The sequence below is a fragment of the Rutidosis leptorrhynchoides genome, chromosome 8 (assembly GCF_046630445.1).
Source record: "Rutidosis leptorrhynchoides isolate AG116_Rl617_1_P2 chromosome 8, CSIRO_AGI_Rlap_v1, whole genome shotgun sequence".
NCBI classification, from domain to species: domain Eukaryota; kingdom Viridiplantae; phylum Streptophyta; class Magnoliopsida; order Asterales; family Asteraceae; genus Rutidosis; species Rutidosis leptorrhynchoides.
The window spans coordinates 13,258,697-13,268,066 of record NC_092340.1 but is presented as its reverse complement, the minus strand read 5'-3'; the positions used below and the strand labels follow the sequence as shown (position 1 = coordinate 13,268,066).

Here is a 9,370-nt window from a genome sequence, read left to right as displayed (position 1 = left end):
ATTTCAGGTGGTTTAAGTGTAATACCACTTCTCGTGGTAATGGCCTTAGCTGTTTCATTCTGGGGGTTAGCATTTGTATCGCTAGGTAGACTTCCTGGTTTTCTTTCACCTATCAACCTTGCTAGGTTGCTTACTTCTTATTTCAGATTTTGGATTGAAGCTTGTTGATTTCTAAATGCTTGAGCATTTTGTTCATTAGTTTGTTTCTGTGATGTGAAAAACTGAGTTTGAGATTCAACTAGCTTCGACATCATATCTTCTAAATTTGGCTTTTTATCATCGGTTTGTGGTGGTTTATTTGGAAAAATAGGTCTTTGCTGGTTGTAAGTATTATTAGATACTTGTTGATTGCTAGGACCTTGTTGGTTGTTGTATGGAACATTTTTGATATTTATTTCCAGGCCTTTGGTTCATGTATGAAACATTCTCTCTTTGTTCCATTGTTTGTTCAATACTGAGACAATCTTTGGTCAAATGTGGTCCTCCACACTGCTCACAACTAATTCGTATAGCATGAATATCTTTAATCATCTTTTCATTCGTCTTTCGACAGCATCTATCTTTGCGGAAATGGAATCAAAGTCATGGCTAGAATCGGCTCTAGCTGCTTTAGATGATCTAACGATATCTTTTTCTCGGTGCCACTCATATGAGTGGGAAGCAGTGTTATCAATAATTTTGTAAGCTTCAGTTGCGGTTTTCTTCATAATGGAACCACCAGCTGCTATGTCGATGTTTTTTCGTGTAGTAATATCGCATCCTTGATAGAATATTTGTACTATTTGATAAGTGTCTAAACCATGTTGCGGACATCCTCTTAACAACTTTTCAAATCTTGTCCATGCCTCATATAGAGTTTCATTTGGCTTTTGTGTGAACGTAACAATTTCTCCTTGAAGTCTCGCGGCTTTAGATGCCGGAAAGAATTGTTTAAGAAATTTTTCAACTAAGACATCCCATGTATCAATCGCCCCTTCAGGTAACGATTCTAACCAATCTTTGGCTTCTCCCTTTAAAGTCCAGGGAAATAACATGAGATAGATCTGTTCATCCTCCACTTCTCGAATTTTAAATAGAGTACAGATCCTATTAAAGATGCGAAGATGTTCATTTGGATCTTCCTTCGGCGCACCACTAAATTGGCATTGATTAGTTACCATGTGTAGCATTTGTCCTTTGATTTCATAATCTGGCGCATTAATGTCTGGTTGAGTAATTGCATGACCTTAGCCAGTGCGTTTAGCTCTCATTCGGTCTTCCATACTTAGAGGTTCCAGATTTTCCATGATTGAAATTGTTGAATCTGAATCACTAGAGGATTCTGACTTAATGGTTTCTTCCTCGACAATCTCTGGATGAGTGATTTGTGGTTCAGGAGGAATGATTCGTGGTTCAGGATCTCTGAATTGTCCCTGAATATCCTCCGGGTTCTCAATTGTGAGGTCGGGTTCAAAAAATGGATTATCGGAAATTTGAATTGGAGTAATTGGCCGACTAGATGACGATTCTAAAGAAAAATCAACGGCGACAATATTGGCTAGATGTCTTGATCGAGTTACAGGTGGTGAACGTATGAAAGGTGATGAACGTTTTGCTCGGTGCATTCACTGAATATCCTATTAGTTATAAAGATAAAAAATTATATAAGTTATCAAATTAATAGACTTTTCTGATTTTGCCCACGTTTCGAATAGCCAATAGATGCAGCAGGTAGCCAGGACCCTTTAAATCGGAAGCCCACAACTCGCCACTAACAAATCCAACTATTACTACGAACCAGAAAATTTTGAATGTCTATCAATTTAACAACTTAAAATAATTTTTCGTTTTGAAATTTTAGAGAAGAAATAGAAAATTCTATGTCCTAAAAACTAGAGCGTCGAGAAATAAAAAGGAAAAAGAGTGCGTTGGAAAATAAAAGGTCGAAAAATGAGCGTCGAAAAACAAAGATCGAAAAATAAAAATAAGAAAGTAGCGCGTCGAAACTTAAAAGGTACTAAATACTAAAAATTAAAACTTACGTCTAAATGTATTAAAGCTTAAAAGGAATTCTATATCCAAAACGGCAATAACTTAAAAAGTACTAAAATTTTAAATACTAAAGCAATAAGCGACGTCGCAAAATTCTAAAGCGCCTAAGTCTTAATCTAAAGAAAAAGCACTTAAGGAATTTTACGGCAAAGCCTAAAAATCTAGAAATAAAAATAACTACGGCAAAAACTAGACTTAAAACTAATTACAAACGATAAATACAAATTACAATTAAACTAATAAAAAGATTACAAAATATAAAAATAAGCTTAAAGTTATAAAAATACAATTTTTATAAAAATATTATTTTTTATAATTTTATAAAAGTGTCAATTTTATATTTAATAAAACTAATTAAAAAAACTTAAAACTTAAACTAAAACTAATTATTAATTAACTTAACCCTAATTCTAATTAATTAATAATAATAATTATTAAATCAAACCCTAATCTGGTCGAACTAGGTTTCAGGTCTGTCAAATCACCTCATGCGATCGCATGAGGTGTTAGTTGTTTTACCATGCGGTCGCATGGCAGTGGATACCAGGCCAAATGTTTGGGCTGCTACAGTGTTCGGCCCGTTTACAATTTTAATTAATTTTTTTCTGTTTTTAATAAAATAAAAATAAAATAACTTAAATAAAACTTATAAATAAAAAAATAATTTACTTATTAGTTTTTATAACTTTTAATAATAAAAATATAAACTTTTTAATTTAAACACTTAAAAATATAGAAATATATTTTTCTTTTTATGTTTTTAAATTTTTATATTTAAAACTTTTTATATTTTTACAAAAATAGTTTAAAAACTTAATAAAAAATTTTTTATAGCGTTTCGCTTTCGGCGTTGTTGAAGTTCCCCGGCAGCGGCGCCAAAAATTACTCGATGTTATGCTAGGTGTATACGAAATAGTTATATTTTTACTACGAAATACTATTAAATACGATACAATTTTATACAAGTTATTTATTTATTATTAGAGTGGATATACCTAAACCTTGCTACAACACTATAGGCAGTGTACCTAATAGTACAGTAGTGTAGTTTTTAGTAAGTCCGGTTCGTTCCGCAGGGAGCTAGCCAAGTTTAACGCTATATTTTTAAACTATATTTATTTCAATATATATATATATATATATATATATATATATATATATATATATATATATATATATATATATATATATATATATATATATATATATATATATAAGTAATATTATTATTATTATTATAAAAGAGGGTTTTTACCGTTTAATGACCGGTTTGTCGATTTTAAAACTTAAATCACAATTAAAACCTAATGTAAAATATTAAATATACAAATGACTTAATTTAAAGCGTAAATAAAATTGCGATAATTAAAAAGTACGATAATTAAAAAGTGCGATAAATAAAATGACAGTAAATAAAAGTGCGATGAGAAATAAAATAAAGGAATTATGCTTATTTAAACTTCCGTAATCATGATGTTTGACGTGTTGATTTTTAATTTATTACCATGGGTTAATTGTCCTTTGTCCTGAATTATTCGATATGTCCATCTGGTTTTTGTCCATAACAGTCCATCAGTCATAAATATAAAGTGCGAGTGTCCTCATCAAATTATCCTTATATCCGAAGTCAAATATTCCAACTAATTGGGGACTTAAACTGTAATAAGGTTTTAATACATTGTTAATGATTACACCAGGTTATCGACTGTATGCAATCCAAGGTTTTAATACTTTATTATCAATTACACCAAGTGTCCTTGTATGTAATCCACCCCTGTTTTAATGAGTCCATTGACTATTAATCCATCCCCGTGTCCGGTTAAATGAACGATTATTAGTATTTATAAATATCCCGTACATCGTGTCCGATCGAGTGTATATGGTTATTTATAATTACCTCAAATTATAAATCTCTATATTAAATTAACGAACTATCATTCAGTTAAACAAATATAAAGCCCATTAATAGCCCATAGTCCAATTTCCACAAGTGTCGGTCTTTTGTCCAAACCCCAATTATGGTACAAAGCCCAATAACCCCGTCTTTAATATTTAGCTCAACATCACGATTACTTCGATTTAAATAAGCATAATAATAACCTAGCTACGAGACATTAATTTAAAAAGGTTGAACATAACTTACAATGAGTATTAATAGCGCTATCGTTACACGGATAGAATTTTGACTTACAAACTTAAAACATTCGCTAACATAACCTTATTATTATTAATCTTAAATTAAAATTAAAATTATAAATATATATATATATATATATATATATATATATATATATATATATATATATATATATATATATATATATATATATATATTTGTGAGAGAGAGATTAGAAAAAGATGTGTTATATTTCGGCCAGAACTCGTGCATTTTATAGAATGTGAACTGTTACAGTGACTCATGCGACCACATGAGTTTTCTTCTTCCAGGCCATACGGTCGCATGGCCGTCATTTCCTGGTCACAATGAGTTGTTTTCTAGTCTGCCGACACTTATAAATATATATATACATATATACATATATATATATATATATATATATATATATATATATATATATATATATATATATTATGTTATATTCATGTGCATAGTTGACTTGTAATTTTAGGTCCGTTGCGTCACGCGTTGTTAGTTGGCCCAGGCTCCGGTTCCGGATTTTCGAACGTCCTTTCGTACTATTTAATATCTTGTACTTTGCGTTTTATGTCTTGTACTCTTGTAACTTTTAGACGTTTCTTATCAATAAATTGAACCTCTTGGATTGTACTTTGTACTTTTTAGCTTTTTGGTCGTTTGCATCTTCAAATCGTCGAATCTGTCTTTTGTCTTCACCTTTTAATATTTAAACGAATATCACTTGTAAATAGAATAATTGCAACTAAAATCTTGTCTTTCTTGAGGGATAATGCTATGAAATATATGTTCGTTTTTAGCATTATCAATGATGGTGATGTGGGTGAGGTTGAAACTCACCAGGAATATCAAGGAAGGAATAAGAGGGAGAATAATTTGGTTGCATGGAACCAAATGGAAAAATAGTCTCATCGAAGGTGACATGACGGGAGATGATGATCTTTTTGGTTTCAAGATCAAGACAACCGTACATACGATGATTGGATGGGTAGCCAAGGAAGATGCATGGGCTGGAACTTTTAGCAAGTTTGTGAGGTGTTGGAAGATGCGGGTAACACAAGCAGCCGAAGACACGAAGATGAGAAAATTTAGGGTTTTTATTGAAAAGTTTAGTGAATGGTATATCATTTGCTATCGAACTGGAGGGAAGAATGTTGAGAAGGTGTGTGGCCATATGAAGTACCTTAACCCAGTATTCAGGTGGGAGGCGAGCATGAAAGAGAAGTGAGCGGATACTATTATCAATAGTACGGATCATTCGTTCCGCCATACCATTTTGTTGGGAGGTATGCGGGCATGAGAAACGAAACTCAATACCATGGGTTGCAAAAAGGTCATGGAAGGAGCCGTTATCATATTCACCCCGTTGTCACATTGGAGGGCTTTAATTGTGGTATTGAATTGATTTTTAACATATGCATGAAAGTTTAAAAATTTAGAAAAGGGGTCAGATTTCTTGCGAAGAGGGTATACCCACAAAAAATGTGTAAAGTGGTCTAATAATAACATGTAATATTTAAAACCACCTACACTAACAATGGGAGATGTCCATAGATCAGAATGTATTATTTCAAAGGGTTTAGAAACAATAGAAGTGGAACGAGAGAACGGTAATTTAACATGTTTTCCTAACTGACACGCATGACATAAAGTTTTAACCGGAGGTTTGTTACAATTAAAGAAACCACGGGAAACTAAAGTACGTAGGATATGATCACCTGGGTGTCCCAAACGATTGTGCCAAAGTGGTTGACTCGATGTAAGTAAAGCAATGTTAGATAGGTTTGATGAAGTAATGGGGTAAAGGTCACCATCACTATCACATCGAAGGAAAGTATGTCTGGTTCGAGCATCCTTTATAGAGAAACCAAATTCGTCAAATTCAATTGTGGATTTATTATCTTTGTTAAATTGTTTGACAGAAATTAGGTTTTTAACGATGTTGGGTGTAACAAGGATATTATGTAGGTGTAGGGGTTGATAAGGGTTGGGTAATGTGGCATTTCCGGATGTTAATACAGGTATGGTGGAACCGTCACCGACAATAACCGATGGTAAAATGCTTTTATTAAAAACAGTGTCGAGTTTACCTAAGTCTGAGACAAGGTAAGAAGAGGCCCCCGTATCCATATACCACTTGTCATCTATCGGTTTCGTGTATGAATTGAAAACCTGAGGACACCTGCTGTTCATACGAGGCCCAAAAGGAACAGAATGTTTGGGCTCAAAAGACTCGTCAACACCCTTGTTAATAAACTGCGACCTACTAGGCCTTTGCTGTTGGCCTAAACATGGATGTTGGTCACCTCTGGTAATGGGCTGATGTTGCGTAGCTGGCCCAAAATTAATATTATGTTGTATCAAGTGTGGACCATAAGAACCATAGTACCAAGTCCAAGGGAGGGTCCACCCATAATTAATTTGTTGAGGATAAGTGCAAAGAAAGCTGTCGGCCATGAGTGAAAAGAATTTTTTTTTCTCTCTAATGATCATTTCATTCACATGAGAAGCATATATATACAATACAAAGACTATGACTTCGTACAAATTTGGAAACTATACACAATAAATATAATTGATATGCCAGCTAGACTATATGATACACATGCTAAATATATACAATCTTTTTTTTTAAGGCAAACCTACACACTTTACACGAATATTTACAACAATAACCCACGACATATGTCCACGAAGGGACTTGAACCCTCAACCTCTTAGTTAAAAGGGCCACCACGATACCGCTAGGCCAATGGCCCTTTGGTTAAATATATACAATCTAATAGATTTGCTATATTTGTACCCCATCAAGCGAGGGCCTCCAAATATCCCAAGCATTTTTACAAAATAAAAGCGAGTGTTCCACCAATTCAATGTAATTATCGCATAAAGGGCAACGAACGAAATTGAAAGGATCCGAAACTAATCATCCGGACGTTGTCCATATTGATTACAAACGAATTACAATAGTTGATAACATTGCGAGGTACTTGCCCTCTATATGATACATCTTACAAACGTTGCATTTATTCTTAAAAGGCAATCTATAGTTACATCCATAATTGACATATTCGCCTGACATTTCATAATATTCAAATGACCTAAACCGCCATTTACTTAATAATAGTCTCTATGAACTTCAATGACTCGAATGCAACGCCTTATGATATAAGTCCTTAATGGCCTCAAGTAGTATCCTTAGTACGAGATAATGCACAGCGGAAGACTTAATTCATACCTGAGAATAACATGCTTTAAAATGTCAACATAAAATTGGTGAGATATAGGTTTAATGTCGACAGCGATATAAATATAGACCACAAGATTTCATATATAAACATTTTAATAAAAATATTCTAAGTGGTTGAGCACTTGGTAACCATACTTAACAATTAATCACGTCGCATATTCCCTTTAATATGAAATCTTACTACACTGTACCAAGTGTAGTCACGAAACGAAGTACTGTGCAACCGTTGAATACTGGTCGTCCAGTCCGGTTGGGGTTGTCAGGCCCGATAGATCTATCAACAGGATTCGCGTTTACAATACCGCTGTAAATATTAGTTACCAAGCTACAGGGAAGTATGCCAGTGGTACAACTCAACGTAGAATATATTTTTCAGTTACTTGTGTCCATAACGTAAAACATAAAATACATGTATTCTCATCCCGAAATATTTAGAGTTTAAAAATGGGACTATATACTCACTTTCGTCTTGAAGATATATATAATTTGACTTGGTCTCCGGTTGATATCACGAACCTATCCATATATAATATATCAATACCTTTTCTTTTTAAACAAACGTCACATATATATACTTGTTATACTTTTAATACTTTGAATAATTCCTTAGTCCGTAGTTAGCAGCTCGTTGTTAGTAATTCAATTTTAATGGTTCATTTTTAGATGTTTAATATACCCGCAATGAAATAAATAAAACCCCCAACGAAATAAATAAAACCCCATCGTATATGTATTGGTCAAGATTAATCTTGACCCACGGTACCGGTGTTGTCAAATGACGTGTTGCGTACATAAAGTACCGGTGTTGTCAAATGACGTGTTGCGTACAAACATGGGATCTTATGATTAATCTTCTCGTGTTGTTTACGGGTGATCCTGAATCATATAAAATTGAATTATAAGTACATATATATAAAATATCATGTTATCTTAGAAATATGTGATTTATTTAATTTTTCCCAATTAATCCCGAAGTTAAACAAGTCTAGGATAACCAATTTTGTTTCGGTCATAGTTTCTTCGTTACAAATCCGTTTTCGTTGATTCAACTTGCCATCTCCTTGGATCGAGTCCCTCTTTAAGACTATGAACTGAAAATACCTTGGTTTGTATTCAAAATCACACGGCATAGGTGAAACTTTAGTGAAACTTATGAAGTTAAACATTTTTGTTACAAAAAAATAACACTTAATGACCATTTTTCTAAAAATACTTATACTTTGAATTAAATCATGAAATTTTTATGTGTTAACATATTTATAGTAAAAATCATTTTTCCAGAACATAAACCTCCAATTCAAAGTTTAAGATAGTTTTTAATTATCCAACCCAAAACAGTCCCCGGTTACACTCCGACGTCGTAAAAACAGTTTTTAAGATATTCTTTGAAAAACCAAGTTATACCTTGTTAAGTTAGCATATATTTAAGTTATATTACAGGTCTTGAAGTATTTTAAAAGTTAAGTTAGAAGGATCTATTTAGTTTGCAAACAAGTTTGAAAACTTTCAAACTATGTTCTTGTTGTTAAAATTGTATACCACAAAATATGATAGCTATATATATATGAATCGAATAAGGTTATGAACATAGATACTACCTCAAGTTCCTTGGACAAGGTTGCTGTAAAAGAGGAGTAAAAAGCTAGAACCAAAAGGGTGATGGAATTGGATGAAAGATTGGAAGTAAGTTTGTGTTCTTGGAAGGATTTCTTGAAGTGTTTTTGTATGGTTTTCTTATGGTGTTTAAGTAAGGTTTTTGAAGCTAAATGATGGGGAAAATGCTTGGAGATGATCAAGTATGAAGTTAAGAGTATTTTGAGAGAGAAATGGAAGTGTAAGTATGAGAAAATGGGGTGAAGAAATGGTGTGCATGCATAAAAACGTTTTTAGGTTATAAAGGAAAAAAAAGATACCTAACTTTGTTTTCTTGCTAA

The 9,370-nt window shown here is 32.8% G+C and overlaps 1 non-coding gene across 1 annotated transcript; it reads left to right on the top strand.

The window, feature by feature from the left end:
- Nucleotides 1-795: 795 nt before the first annotated feature.
- On the top strand, nt 796-902 carry LOC139865486 (small nucleolar RNA R71). Its single transcript, XR_011765003.1, has one exon. It is a non-coding gene; the product is annotated as a small nucleolar RNA R71 (small nucleolar RNA).
- Nucleotides 903-9,370: the final 8,468 nt, after the last annotated feature.